Source organism: Cnephaeus nilssonii (genome assembly GCF_951640355.1).
Source record: "Cnephaeus nilssonii genome assembly, chromosome: 2".
Lineage (NCBI taxonomy): Eukaryota > Metazoa > Chordata > Mammalia > Chiroptera > Vespertilionidae > Cnephaeus > Cnephaeus nilssonii.
In genome coordinates, this window is record NC_137073.1 from 101,562,073 (window position 1) to 101,578,536 (window position 16,464).

Genomic DNA, 16,464 nt, shown 5'->3' on the forward strand with positions numbered 1-16,464 from the left:
TGGCAGATTTGGTGATGAACCTAACTTTTAATACTATTAAATGCACTAAGTCAAATAATTGGTCTTTAGAAAATATAAAGTCTAATAAACTGTCAAAATATATCCACAGGGCTGAAAAATTAGCATGTGTGGTAACAGGTGAATATAATGTTGGGTTGATGCAAATTTACCTTCTCATTGTTTCTGAGAGGATGAGTCTGGAAAAACACAAGAATTTCCCCCTTAAAACTAATTGACATTTTGATTGTTTCTTCCTTCAGTATTACTTTGCCATAAAAATGGATAAATAAATAAAATTTGAAGGTTTAGATCTAAACAAATTATTTCTTAAAAGTTGTGTTCCTTGTAAATAAGAGGTAGTAACTAATTAAAGAAAACTGGAAAGTCAGTATTTTTATTCAATTTTTTTAGCATGTGCTAGAATATAAATGAGAATTGTTATTAACAAATTGGGTTATGTGATTGGGTTATGTGATTGAATTAACAACCACAGTGGGTGAGAGTGGCATAACTTATCTAATTTCAAGAATATCTCAACAGAGCAATAGTCTAAATGGGGCAATGAAGGACAGTTACTCTACTCAAAAAGGGACTCTAATTTTTTGTTTGTTTGTTTGTTATAAGTTGGGACTAATTTAGGTAAAAGTAGGAAATCACCTTGATGGTCAAGCTATCAATAGGGAAGCTGAAGGAAGAGCCATTGCCAGGCCCTGGCCAGTAGCTCAGTGGTTAGAGCATAGGCCTATGAACTGATGGGTCTTGGGGTTGATTCCCGGTCAAGGACACATACTTTGGTTACAGGTTCAATTCCAGGCCCTGGTCAGGGCTCGTGCAGAAGCCAGCCAATTGCAGAAGCCAACCAATTGATGTGTCTCTTTCACATTGATGTCTCTCTCTCTCCATCTCTACTCCTCCTTTCCATTCTCTCTACAAGTCAATGGGAAATGACGATTAAAAAAAAATTTTAAGAAAAAAATAGTGTGCCACCAGATCAGGGGGTGTCCAGCTAAGTAGGTACACAAAAGAAAGTTAAATAGCTTAGTTGGATAATCTAGTTTGTAAAAATAGTAAGTAGGAGATTGGTTTGAGGCCTAGGCAGTATTGCTTAGTTTACTTTCAAGTGCCAACCTGGAAGAGTTTTCTGATTATTTTTAAGGAACAATGGAAAAGGTGAGCAAAGGTTCATGCCACTCGTCTCCATACACAGGGTACTGTTTGTAATGGTTGGGTTATGCCATGCTTTATTATTTTGGCATTATTTGGAAGCCCTGCTAGGCCAGTAAATTCAGAGTAGTGACAAAATATAAAACACAAGACATAACTTTAACAAGAAAACTCCCAGACCTGTCTGATGATAACTATAACATTTTGTCAAAGGACATAAAGTGATTCAGAATAAATGAAAAGTCATGCCACAATCCTGTGTAGGAAAGCTTGATATCATAGCCACATTACCCGCTCCCAAATTGACATACAACATTTTGACAGTTGTGATTAGGAAGCTGTGGCTGATGGTTCATTTCTTTGGCAAACTGGATCAGACTATATTAAAGATTACATGGAAGTATAAATATATGAGGCCAAGGAAATTTTTTATGAGAGATTTTCACTTTACCAAATATGTTCATCACAGTAGTGTCCAACTGCCCACATATAGCAAGAATGATCTCTAGAAGATATAACTGCAGGTTCAGAACAGGTTCAAACATATAGTATTGGAGTTATATGCATTTGAAGTATTTTTGTTTTAGTACAAAGCAGTGGTTTAGATGGCGTTAACATAATTGGCTAACCATCTGGAAGAAAATTAAAGACCTTAACTCAAAACATATACAGAAATGAATCTCAAAAATAAGCAATGTAACTGTATAAAATAAACTATAAACATATTAGAAGAAACACTGGGAAAAATTTATAAATTACAGATGGAGGCAACTTTTAAGTATGAAAAGAAATTCAGAAACCATACATGAATGATTGGTGCAAATTGGCAAAGTAAATACCAAAAATAATAACAAGGAAAAACTCAACATAAAAAGTAGAAAAATGGGCCAAGAGAATATATGTGCCACAAATATAGGCAAAGTGCTGATATCATTAAAATAATAAGATTTCCGGTATTGATTAAAGATAAATGAAAGAATAGAAAACTAGGCAAAAAAATATTAACAGACAATTCACAGAAATAAAATGCGAGTAACTAATGGATATTTTTCACCCTAATGTGCAAATCAGGGACACAAAATTCAAAATAATATGATTTTCTTTAATCTACCAAATAATAAACATTAAAATGTAGTATATATTGTAAGCGAGCCAAGGGTTAAGGTTTGAGGAAATTCACATTCTTTTTCATTCAAAACGGGAATATGCATGGCTGTTACGTTTTTGAAAATGATGTTTTACTATGAATTGGTATTTGAAATGTTCAATAGCCTTTGATTAGTCTAGCTAAGACTGATATGTTTTATAAAACTAAGTGAACGAAAACATAAGATTTTTATGCATATGGGAGTTTACTGTAAAATTATTTGCAATAGAAAAAAACATAAAATGATATTGATTGTTGAAGAGTTGAAAACATGACATGTCTTTTATGTAAAATACTTCATATGAAAGATATATCCTTTCTATGTGGTTATTAATAAAAATAAGTTGGATCCATATATCTAAACTTTGAAAAAGTTCATGAAGATTTTAGAAAGGAAATGACATAGTATTATATTATCTTGTTTAAGAAAATAGTAAATATGTTTTATTTTTGCATGTTAATGGGCTTCTACAAAAGTATAGAAGAAAATCAATCAAACAGTTAGCCTTGGTTACCATATGTGTTTTCAGTTTGATGGAAATGGGTGTGGATAGATGGCATAGAGGATTAGGAAGAAAAACAAAAATGGGGAAAAGAATTGGGAGAGCAGAATAAATATTAGTTGGATAATAGGAAATACTCCTTTAGCTAAAATAGCGACGTATGTAGTTGAGAGAGTGGATAAGCTGTTTTAAGCAAAAATACATTCCTGGGTATGTATAAAAAAAAATGGCCTCTCCAAATCCGATGAGACTTTCATAAAAATGTATTGGGAAGAGTTTGTTTTTTTCCTTAATAATTGAAATAAATTCATTGTTCATGTTAGGACAGCAAAGGTGTAAGATTCTTTGTGGCAGATAAGTAATGTGAAGAGCAATGAAAATTTGTCCTGGGAAGCAGAGATTAGCAACTTGAAATACCCACATCAGAGGTTTGGCTGTGAGGAACTATGTATAGTATCTGCCCTTTCAAAGCTGAAATCAACTAATGGCCAAATCCATAGACTTCCTTGGTATGACCCATACAAACAACTGTTCTCTTCCTTTTCTGGGGGTTTTTGTTCTAAATTATTCTTAAGGCTTCCTTTTTCCCTTTTTCCTCAGGTATAGACCATCATCTTTGGAGTTAGAGCTAAGTTAAATATAGTTTTTGAAGAGATTGGCCAAGATTATAGAAAAGTGACTTTACAAATTAATACCTTCTATGATTCTTAATGATTATATGCATAATATACTTATAAATCTGTTCACTTAAAAATATTGTTTGCCTCGTCCTCTTTGGTACTAATAAGAACTAGTTTTCTTAAGTAAAAATCTTATTTATTAATTTAGGGAATTTGAAGTAAAACTTTTTTTGATACCACACTTTTGTACTACTGTAGTCCTGTGTCCTTAGAGGTCAGTTTTGCAAGACAAAGTCATCTTTTGTCATAGCAAGCATATATTCTGAGCTGACTGCCATGTAATGGGTTACATAGTTGATTTGCTCGTTAAACATACAGAGCAACTTATATAAGCAAAGCACAATAAAGGGTAAAACGGAATTGTGTATATAAAGAAAACTATCTGATAGAGGTCATTGGAATAAGTTGTTAATGATACTAAGTACACAAGTTTTTGGCTGGTTAACTGCATAAAAATAAATTCGAGTTTGTCACCATATAATGGAACTTAAGTCATGCAAACCCCAGGTCATGAAATGTATCCCATATAGCATTGTATGGCGTCACTAAGATATTTGTAACTTAAAACTTAGTATCTTTGAACTCAGCAGCTATGGGTTGCTCAATGAAGAGCTGTTCATTGATGATTTTTTCCCTTTGTTCTAATTTCCCATTTTGATTGCTTTTTTGTTTTTTTTTGGTGTACCATTGTTCATAGTATTCTTCACCCCCCCCCCTTGCTTTTTCCCTCCTTTTTTTTCTTTTCTTTTTTTTCCTTTTTTTTGTTCATAGTATTCTTTTTAAAAAATTTAAAATATCTGTAAGGTAAGTAGTAGTATTTCATCTTTCATTATTGATTCTAGTAATCAGAGTGTTCTCTCTTATTTTTTGGTCATTCTAGGTAAAGCTCTGTTACTTTTCTTTTCTTTCTTTCTTTCTTTATTTTATTTTATTTTTTATTTTTTAAATTTTATTTTATCGTTTAAAGTAATACACATAGTAGTACATATATCTCCTTTTTTTTCCCCCCATCGACTTTCCCCCAGCCTCCCCTACCCCCTGATTGCTTTTTAACTAGTGAATTTTACACTTTTATATCAACATAAATAGAACCTTGAATTCTGCTACACCCTGTGGGTAATTTCCTGTATTTCAGACCATCTAATTTATGACTGTTCCTAAGTCTCTCCTTGTATGGGGATTTAAGAGAGCGATAACTGGTCCCCATTTCCTGTCCTGTAAGTGAATGTCTCACCAGAAGAGAAGGAGAGGACAGAGTGGGGTGTGTGATATCCTGGTCATATTATTTGAATAAATAACTGACAAAGGTGATTGGTAACCATTTATCACAAATGTGGAGGCTAAAGAGTAAGATAAGTTGAGGGATTTATTTTTAAGGATGGGAGACATTCCTATGATGATGGCAGTGATCGAGAAGATAAATTAATGATGCTTGGGGAAGGGGGAAGAGTTTGATAATATCAGAGGAAAAGTCACTGAGTAGGTAAGAGTGAATAGGATCCAGTACACCAGTGGAGGGAATGATTTTGAAACAATGATAATTCATTCGTGAGAGCAGGAGAGGGGCCATGGATGTGGTTGCAGGTAGGCTGATGGCTTGGAGTCTGTCTAGTGTTGGTCTGAGCCAAGGTGAAGAGGCAGAGGCAGTGAAGATGAGGGATGCAAGAGAGTGATTATTATGACAGATCTTGGAATGACACTGATTGAAAGGGGATATAGACAGAAAAAAACATGACTTTCTGAAAAATATACTTGTTTCATAATAATATTTCTTTCCCTTCAGTTGATCAGTGTTTCATTTGATCATCAATGCTTCCAAAGTTAGCATCGAAGGGGTCTTCACACATAAGCTAGAAAAATTCCTGCGGCATTTTTTAAATCTTTAGCGCTCCTCTAGTTCATTGATCTTTGTAAATTATTATGGCGTGGTAAATGTTTGTAATAATTCTACTAGCCGGGTATATTCATGAAAAGATTACATAGCAAATGTCTGGGTCTATACCAGTACTTACATGCAAATGTGTCTATTCATTGCATTTATTTAATTGTGTTAGTCAGGTGTCTACTTACTGTATGCCTGGAACTGTGCTTCCTCTGGGTGATACATGGATTTAGGATTTAGAGTTTACCTTAAAGTAGTTATCAATGGAGTTAAAACTAAACACAACAAACTATAAAAAGAGCGATAAACTCTTTAAAATCTGTACATAAAAGTTTAAGAAAACTCTCTAGTCCTTAAATGATCAAACTGCAAATAATTTATAGCGATAAAAACATTCCTTAAAATTGACAGCATTTATAACCACAGACACACTATTACTACAGTAATTTCTCTTGCTGTTTAAATTCCACACAGATTGTAAATCATAGTCTTGATTTTAGAGGAACTTTTCAGTACCATTATTTAGGATTTTGGTAATTGCTAGGTGGTAAAGCAGAAGTTCTCTTGCTTTTGATCATTTTTATTACTGTACTTACTACAGGAAAGCAAGGGTAAAGAAAGGCCTTGCTGAGCTTTCACTATTGGCAAAACTGTTGTACAGAGCACTTTAGATTGGCTGTGTCATATGAATGAAGGTAGTAAGCATTTAAATAGATGCCTCATTAAAAATCTAATGAAATCTTGATCTTGTACATGGATTCATGCGATACTTGCATGCCTTTATTTTTATTTAGCTTCTACACTTATAATTGTAAAAACACATTAGCTCTGCATAACAAGAATATTATTGGAAAGGAACACGTTATAAACTGCTTCCTTGATTAGTATTCTTCCAGTGCCACATATCACTGCAAGATCTTTCAGCATTATTAGTGTTACCATAATGTGCAGCAATAGTTTCTGATAATTAAATGTGGAAAATGACCTATAACTATTAATCAGTTTCCAGAGTATATTTTGGAAAGTATCTTATGAAAGTAATGGCAAAATTATCATCCATGAAAAAAAGGAAATTAAAACACCTTTAAGAAAGGTCAAGAAGATAGAGAAGGATTATGAGCAAAGACTAGTGAACTTTATATTCATTTAATCAGAGAAGAAAATAATTATACATATCACAATGCCACAGTTGAACTTTCTTTGTATATCAAAATTATAATGAGAATTACTTAATTGATGATCTTTTACCTCATTTCAAGTCACATGCCCATTGAAAATATTTTAAGAAAAACATAATTTTCCTGAATTTTTATTATAGAACATAGACTACATTAGGATCAGTCATTGTTGGTTTCAAGATGGATGGAGATATGAAGGACAAGGTAGAACTCAGCCAGAAGCTCTGGAACTGGGTCCTAGTTAATGGTATAGCTCGTATCAAGGAAAGGGCAGAGCTCAAAGTCAGGAAATATCAGAAAGCCTTGTAAATATCATATGCACATAATGGCAGGCGAGGTAGACAGACTGACCACATTGGGTGTTCACACTTCCAGCAGGGCAAAGAAAGACCGGGGGCTTATGTCAAATTTTGGAGTTCAGAGTAGGAAGGAAAGACTGATGAGACTTCCTGGGTTTGAGGTGAGTCTGTTTCTTTAATGAATATTTTTCATCACAAAAATAATGGTAGGGACTAGAGATCAAGGAAAAATAAGGGTCATAAACCACTTGTATAAGAATTAATTTAGGAGTTCAGTCATGAGTGAATAATTCTGGGAGTGTGATAATCTTCCTTCTCTGCCCCCACCCCATGCTCCCGTATGTGTATTCTATTCTTGCTAGTAAGTTATTTTGACTTTTCTCCTAAAACATAATTTTTCCCTTAAAATTTTAGTTTGTAACTCTTCTTAAGACACATATGCTTTTATCTATCTTTATAATCAGCCCAAACTCTCTTCTAAGTATTAATTTATTTCCTGTCTGCTCTTTCCCCTTTGAAGGTATTTTTTGCTAGAGGCTATGATGGGGAAAATATAAATGGACTAAGCTTTCATATGCTAAATTAGGAGATAAGCTGTTAGTATGTGTGGTTTGTAACATGACATGGTGCATTTCTAATGCTTCTTTCATGTTTATCATTAGAATTATTTGTTAGATATTTATATGTGAAATCACATTAATTATTTTAAATGCAATATTTTAATGAATTTCCCATTATAAAATAATTCATGCACATTGTAGAAAAGTTTTAAAACTCAGGAAGGAATGAAGTTGAAAGTTTATTTAGAATTTTACTGCAACTAGAGGTTGTTGCAAAGATTCAGGGAGACTTCCCTCTAAGATTTTTATACAACTATATAATTATTTGTTCAGTCTTATATTTTGCTTTATAAATATTTATACTTGATATAGTTAACATTATATTAAGAGTAGTTTTTCATATCATTAAATATTATTTGTAAACATTTTCATAATGGCTATGAACTGTGATTCACTGTGAATTACTTAATATTACAATGTTATTTAACTTTTCCATCTTTGTCGATCACTTAGGTTGATTCACTTTTCTCAAAATGAAAAAAAACCACAATATATCATGCTTCCTGGTACATAAATCATTGGGTCTATTTTGACAGGAGCTGCCTGGAGGAAAGTTTTGAGAAAGACTTTAAAGACCCTTACAAACTCACTGGGAAAATATGTCCTACTTAATTACTGGGAGCCACAGGCAGGACCTATGAAGCAGGAGATCCCGGGTATAACAGTCAGTGCCCTACATAGGGTTTGCACAAAGTTGGAAATTAACAGACAGAATATTCTAGAAGGAGTAAATGGGGAAAACATGTTCAATATTCAGAGAAACTAAACCAAGTATCCTAGCAATTATCATAGAACAAGAAATGATGTTAAATAGTGCCTCAGAATAACAAAAATATTTTTAAAGGACACATATTAAATTTATTTACAATTTATGTTTATGAATATCTATAAAATCTATATGAAAAGCATTTCATCAGGTATATAATTAATGACTTTTTTCATTAGTAATAATTTTGGGTAATATTTTCTATTTATGATCAAGAAGTTGCTGATTTAAAAAAGATATATTCATTTTACCTACCTAAAGCCATATAGGAAATTGCTGTACAATTGAAATGAAAAGTTAGATGGTTTTACTCTGAATCCAGTGCTTTTTCATTATGCTACATTGTCTCATAATCTATAATAATAAAAGCGTAATATGCTAATTAGACTGGACGTCCTTCCGGATGACCTTCCAGATGAAGCCAGGGCTGCGAGGGAAGCCCGGGTCCCAGGTGCCTGCTGGCAGCTGGAGGGAAGCCCAGGCTTTGGGTTCCGGAGGGAAGCCGGTGCCAGCAGCTGGGGGAAGGAAAGCCTACCCTTGCATGAATTTTGTGCATCGGGCCTCTAGTTTAGACATAAAATGGTTTGTGATACATTTACTATATTATCTATACTAATAATAGAGGAATATGCAAATTGTCCAGCACACTGTCACAGTAATGACCGAACAGTAGGCTGTGGGGGGTGATCAGGCCAGCAGGGGGGTTAGTGAAGGATGACCAAATGACTGAACAGCAGGCTGCGTGGGGCGACCAGGCCGGCAGGGGGGTTAGTGAGGGATGACCAAACGACTGAACAGCAGGCTGTGTGGGGCGACCAGGCCGGCAGGGGGGTTAGTGAGGGACAACCAAATGACAGAACAGCAGGCTGCGTGGGCAATCAGGTTGGCGGGGGGGGGGGGGGCAGTTGGGGGCAACCAGGCCGGCAGGGGGGGGCAGTGAGTGGCAACCAGGCTGGCAGGGGCGGCAGTTGGGGGTGACCAGGCCAGCAGGGGTGCAGTTGGAGGTGATCAGGCTGGCAGGCAGAGGCAGTTAGGGGTGATCAGGCTGGCAGGGGGGCAGTTAGGACCAATCAGGCAGGCAGGCAGGTGAGCAGTTAGGAGCCAGCGGTCCCGGATTGTGAGAAGGATGTCTGTCTGCTGGTTGGGAATCAGGCCTAAACCAGCAGACAGACATCCCCCTAGGGGTCCTGGATTGGAGAGGGTGCAGGCAGTGCTGAGGGGACTCCCCCCACCCCACCCCGTGCATGAATTTCATGCACTGGGCCTCTAGTCCTTTTATAAGAGAAAAATTTCTCTATGACCAAGGTTTTGCTGATTTCAAGTTTAATGGTTCCCCTGCCTGCCTACGTCTTATTTAACTAAGAAAAGGAAGGTGTGTAACTTTACACCAATTTGATCTGCCTTATATTTTTGGTGTCTGAAGGAATTGTTAATGGGAGTCCAAATAAAAATAAAATAAAAATAACTCAAGGAACGTAGATACCTCATTGTGCAGAGAAGACGTGTTAGGAAGGGAGTTCTGTGGGTTAAACCACAGCATTGCTTTTCTCCAACATTCCTGTTTCTGAGAGGCAGTGGCTTGGATGGAAGTTATCTCTAGCCTGCATCAGGGGCTCAGGTAAAAAGCCTCAGGCAGCCCATCGATCATGTTCAAGTTGCTGTCACTCAGCTGCAGTCATTAAAGGAATGTGCAGATCCATACCGCGGGCTCTATATGGTCCACTTCCATAGAAGAGTGAAGACCATCACCTCCTTTTTGACTAATGACAAGTCCTGACTTTCACATTCTACTCCAGGCCTCTGGAAGCAGCTGGACCCCTTGCGTAGTTATTAGGAGAACAGACACAATATGAATAAGACCAAAACTAACAAATATAACTTTTGACAGGTATTCTTCAGCATTTAAAGTAGCCAATACTAAATGGATCCATTCACCAAGTCCATACATGTAGTTATCTTGGGATGCCTTCTGAAGTTTACATATCCTGCAAGGTCTGTGGGACGAAGAAGTTATGTACATGATTAAAACTTAGAATTATAAAATAGTTCATCCAAGATGATTCCATCGTTGTTTTAGGCAAGTACACGCAATCCCATGTACATTTTGAGATTGCCATCGGTTCTGCTCTGGGAAGTAGGATTCTGAGTTATCAGTTCAAGGTGTTTAAGTCTGAGTTGATTTGTAGTGTTTGAAGTACAGTTGTAGCCCCGTTGGCTTGTACCCACACCCACTGCCTGAACAGAGGAGACGCCCCATGAAAACAAAACATCTGCCTTGTATCCATCCCACCTATTAGCTAACTCAGACACTTTTCATAAATAGTAGCATGCAAGACATTACTTGTAAGGACCTGAAATTGCCTGCTGTAGACCTGTCACAGGCCAGAGGCAATTTATTTATTTTTTCTGTGTCCTTATTTTAAGTTTATTTATTTTTTAAATGTTTTTATTTGTTTATTTTTAATTTAAATTCTTTATTGTTTAAAGTATTACATAAGTCTCCTTTTTCCACATTGACCTCTCCCCAGCTGCCCCCATACCCTAGCACATGCCCTCACCCCCCTATTCCTGCCTCCCATTTGTGTCCATTGGTTATGCTCATATGCATGCATACAACTCCTTTGGTTGATCTCTTATCTTTCCTCATAGGTTGGGCAGTCTGTTGGATGCTTCTATGACTCTGGTTCTATTTTTGTTCATCAGTTTATGTTGTTCATTATTTTCCACAAATGAGTGAGATCATGTGATATTTATTTTCTCTGACTGGCTTATTTCGCTTAGCATAATGCTCTCCAGTTCCATCTATGGCTGTTGCAAATGGTGAGAATTCCTTCCTTTTTACAGCAGCGTAGTATTCCATTGTGTAGAAGTATCACAGTTTCTAATCCACTCATCTGCTGATGGGCACTTAAGCTGTTTCCAAATCTTAGCTATTGTAAATTGTGCTGCTATGAACATAGGTGTGCGTATATCTTTTCTGATTGGTGTTTCTGTTTTCTTGGGATATATTCCCATTAATAATCTACAGTGTAATATCTGTATTTTGGGAATTCTGTTTATATCAGGAACAAGATTTCAACCCTCCACTGAAACACCTTCCAACAGCTCCACTTTAATAATGATGTAGTTATATGATGACTCAACTTTTATGGGGACCTAGGATAAGAAATTACCATACTGGGAGCTTTTCTGGATTGTATGGAAACCTGATACTGAAAACCTTTCCCTCACTGTTGTGACTTGATTTAATAGAAAGGAAATGTTTTGGTCCCTAGGTATATAGCACTGCTATTAATACTAATAATAATTAACAACTACATCGCTTTCTAAAAAACACCTGACTTTATTGAATTATTTATGGAGTAGGGTTGTGGCCAAGGGAGCCTCCTAACCTTTGGTTGCCAGCCTCCAGAACAGCTCCAGACACAAAAAATATTTTCCATATATTTGTATTGAGGATATGAGTTTATAAATTAATTTATTGTGTTTTCCTATTCTATTTTAGCTCAAAAGCAAATGTTATGCTAAATCGTGATCAAAGTCCTTAGCTTAGTTGTGTGGAACAAGGGTCTCGTCTCCCCTGTTATATTGATTATTCTCTTTTGCCCTTTTTTAAATAGTTGTATTGGATCTCTGTCTAACCCTGTGAGCTACCGTCACATGGTTTCAGAATTAGCCCATTTACATTGATGAATCCCAGGCCCCTGGAACTACAATTTCCTCTGTAAACAACCTGAATCGAAACTCATTTAATTGGTTGGAATGAGATATTTTCAGCTTAAAATGAGGTACATTAACTTAAACCTATTCTTCATTAATAAAATGTATAGGTGATTGTCTTTGTCCTCAAACTAGACTGCATGCCTTATTTCAGCAAAAGGGGAAAAAAATAAACAATTACCATGTTAGCACATGAATCATCAACTTCACATAAAAACACACAAATACCCAGTCCTTTTTGTTTATATGCAGTTATGCCAAATATTTGTTGACTATCTTTTTCAATAATTTTAAACTACCCTTTGAAAACATACTGTTTCCCTAAGTATTGAGCGATCCAACTATTTGCTTATCATTTGCTTATTTTGTATTTCCCTTGTATCTGGGAATTTTTTTTGCATATTTTTACTTTATTTATATTTGTGAGTGCTTACATAGCACCATCTGTATTCTTGGCTGACACCAGCACCAACTTGCTAGCATTTCCAATGAGCCATCTTCAGTTGAGCCTCTGGTCAAGTGGCCACAACTGATGTCATTTGGAGGAAAGGCAATCTGTTCTCATTGTTATTTGTACATTGATGACAAAAATAAACAATTATTATAGTTGTAAGCCAGTAAGTTTTGAAGTAATTTGCTGTATAGAAGTTGATAACTGATTTACTCATTTTTCCTTATTTATAAAAGTTAGTTGGTCCTAGCCAGTTTGGCTCAGTAGATAGAGTGTCAGTCTGTAGACTAATGGGTCCCGGGTTTGATTCTTGTCAAGGACACGTACCTTGGTTTCAGGCTTGATCCCCACCCCTGGTTGGGCATGTGTGGGAGGTAATAAATTGATGTGTCTCTCTCACATCGATGTTTCTCTCTGTCTCTTCCCCTGTCTTCTGCTCTCTCTCTAAAAACAAACTATGGAGAAAATATCCTTGGGTGAGGATTAACCAAAACAAAAAAATAAAAGTCAGTTGTATTAGACCATCCCTGTAGTTTTCTCTACTACTAAGTCTCATGATTCTACACATCCTGAGGTAACTTTCAGAACCAGCTTATTGAAGTAAAACTCACATACTATACAGTTCATCCAATTCAATGGTTTCCAGTGTATTCACAGAGTTGTGCATCCATCACCATGATCTAATTTTGAAAACCTTTATCCTCTCAAAGACAAACTGTGCCCATTAACAGTCTCTTCCCATTTTCCTCAAACTCCACAGCCCTGGGAAACAACTAATATACTTTGTGTTTCTATAGATTTTTCACTAGGCGACCATTACATATCAATTAAATTTTATGTATATATGGTCTTTTGTGAATGGCCCTTTTCACTTATCATAATGTCCCAGGGTTCATCCATGTGATAGTAGGCTTCATTAGTTCATTCCTTTTTATTTCTAAATAAATAATATTATTTATTATTATAAATAATAATACAAGAATAAACTCTGTGCTTCATGTACTCACAACTATAAACCTACTTTGGTACTTTGGTACTTTCCTAAATTTGTCACTCGCCAGCATCTTTGAGAACATTTGAACATATAACAGCCAAGATGTTATATTTGAGAACATTTGAACATATAACAGCCAAGATGTTATATTTTTATAAATATAAAAAAAATAATTATTTTATTATTTCCCATATGAACAGCTGTAAACCTGCTTTTTCCATACCTTGCATATGCAGATTTCTTATACCTGTTAGAAGTGTTTTCTTAGTGGTCTGTGATATGCATGCATTTCTAAATGTTTGGCATCTATTAAAGACCAGTATTATATATAACATTAGAAGCTATTGCCTCCATAATGAATCCATGAGCTAAGATATTTGATGAACCTTTGATAATTAGGGGATAAATTACTTGCCATTACTGGTCTGAAACATTTCTTCCAGTTTCAAAGACAAGTTATATTTTCAGATCTTCTGCTATGACACAAAGTAAGCTAGTAGTGGCACTTGAAGGAAAGGTGTCATCATGTTTTAAGGATTTATTCTTAAGGAGATATGTGGTTTTGGTCAATATTCAGAATGGTGGGAAAATGATATATATGGGATGAGTAGATTTTGTTTAAATTACTCCAGCATTCTCTTACTGAATAGCCTTGGTTAAGGTAACATCTCCCAGAAATTGAGTTTGATTATCTAGTAAAATAAAGGCAATCAAATCTTAGAATACAGATTACACATATTTGTTAATTTGTTTATTACAATCAAATGAGAACCCATGCTCCTTAATTAGTTTATATCAACTTGATGAGTTGTTCTTCACCAGTCTTTCTTAGAAAATAAAACATACACAACCTTAAACTCAGGATGAATTCATGAAACCCAAAGGTAAATCGAGTTTTGTTTGTTTGTTTGTTTGTCCCTTAGGAAATTGGGAAACGGGAAGAGGACATTTGGCTGAGATAGAACCATAATACATTAGCCTTTAGAATTTTATTTATTGTCAGATTCTTACATGAGATGGTCTATAAATATAATGTTGAAGAAAGAATGTGGGAGGAATTTGAAGCTCCTTGATTTACACTTAACTATGTTAAATTTCAACTTTCTGGGAGAATAGGTAGATCATTTTTTTTTCTCACTTTTCTTAATTAAACTCTTCATAAAGAAATAAAGAAACATGTCTAGAAACCAGGGCATTTGTGTTTATGTGATTTAAAATTCTCTGAAATCACAAGTGTTTAGCCAAGTCCCAGAGCATGTCTGATACCAGAAGTTGGGGAAAGCCCGGGGTGGGGGGGGGGGGGGGGGACTAAAGAAAGCAAGTTGCCTTCTTGTCTTATCTGCACATGGGACAGTTGTGTTTGAGAGAAGGGAGACAGTTCTAGAAGAATGAGCTCAGAGCCAGAGCAATTTAACCCATGTAAATCAAACCCCTTATTTGCTTAATTAGCTGTGTGTATAACTAAATTGCTACTCTTTTTTATTTATTTATTTATTTTTTACTAGGATATACATTTTTTTAAGCCTGATGACTTTATAATAATGTAGGGTCCTTCAGACTTGGTATAAAGGACTCCAGAAGTACACCACGAGAGACATAACCTCTTAGGGGTGGCTGCCAGGCTCACCCTAAACTCCTACTCTATGTACTGTCCCAGACACCCAGTGTTTGTGCTGGCCACAGAGAACTGAAGCACATTTCTCCGAGTCTTTTAGTCTCAGCAGTGTTTATTGAGTGAAGTCTGACAGTCTACTATACTTTGTTTGGATAATTGGAGACCTTGTTTTCTGCCCAATGAAGCAATCTAGAGTGGTCGGTTGTTCAACTTTTTGAGAGATTCAGTGAGATATCCCAATATTCTCCCAATAAGTTATTTTTCATTGTTTTGTAACTGGACAACCAATGGACCAGGCTGCCTATCACTACTTGAGTCAATTAAGCAGAGACAGGGTTGAATCATATATGAGCATTTATTCCAATAATGCCAACAGTATGGGAGAGCAGCAGGTCATCCACAAAAACTGGCTCTGCCCCTCCCCATAAGCCAGCTGCTTATATTGGGTAGAAGGGCAAAGGTTATGTGGGAAAGTAAGAATTATAGGCCTGGGGAAGTAGGCAGGGTACAATGGTTGTAGGTTACAGGCAATGTAGGCTGGGGGAGGGTCACAGAGGGCGGTTGCCTGTGGGCACCTCCAGGACCAGATTACAGGCAATAAGTGCTGTGGGGGTTTTAAAGGGCAGGCCCCTCCGGGACTAGATTGTTTCAGCCTTGAGGTTGTAAATCTTTCCATAATGATAGGCAGCTCTTGGGAAAGGAGGATGGACTGAATGTATTCCGATGTTTGCTCCCATGTCCCAGGGCATACAACTCTCAGCCAGGTTAGAGTGTACCTTCTCTAATCAGAACAGAACAATCACGGTTAACAGAGCATGATTAATATCCTATATAATAAAGAGGTAATATGCAAATTAACCCTCACACCCTTGCATCACAAGATGGCCACCCCCACATTGTCACAAGATGGCCGGCAGGGGAGGACAGTTGGGGGGACCAGGCCTCTAGGGGAGGGCAGTTGGGGGCGATTAGGCTGGCAGGGGAGGGCAGTTGGGGGCGATCAAGCCAGCTGGGGAGCAGTTAGGCATCAATCAGGCAGGCAGGCAGACAAGCAGTGAGGAGCCAGCAGTCCCAGATTGTGAGAGAGATGTCTGACTGCTGGTTTAGTCCCGATCCCACAAACCAGCAGTCAGACATCCCCCGAGGGGTCCCAGATTGGAGAGGGTGCAGGCTGGGCTGAGGGATACCGCCCCCCCCCCCTCAGTGCATGAATTCTAGTTTCTTATAATTCTAGTTTCTTATAATTATAGCTAGTCCCAATATTTCTTATAATTATAGCTAGTCCCAATATTCTATTTCTGCCCCTAACAGTTTGTGTGTTGTTGTTTTTTTTGTCATTATTGTTTTTTGCTAAACTAGTTCAATTTGAGTATCTGTGACTTACAACCAAATGTGTCTTAGCTAAATCATGTACTTAGGACTTGGTGGGTAAGCTTTTTAAAGGA

General features: G+C 36.5%; 1 protein-coding gene across 2 annotated transcripts in view; it reads left to right on the top strand.

Annotated features, from left to right (window-relative positions):
• Nucleotides 1-16,464, top strand: part of CTNND2 (catenin delta 2) — a gene marked incomplete at its 3' end in the record, with an annotated part of 782,663 nt that overhangs the window by 133,265 nt on the left and 632,934 nt on the right. The gene's annotated exons all lie outside the window — the stretch shown is intronic.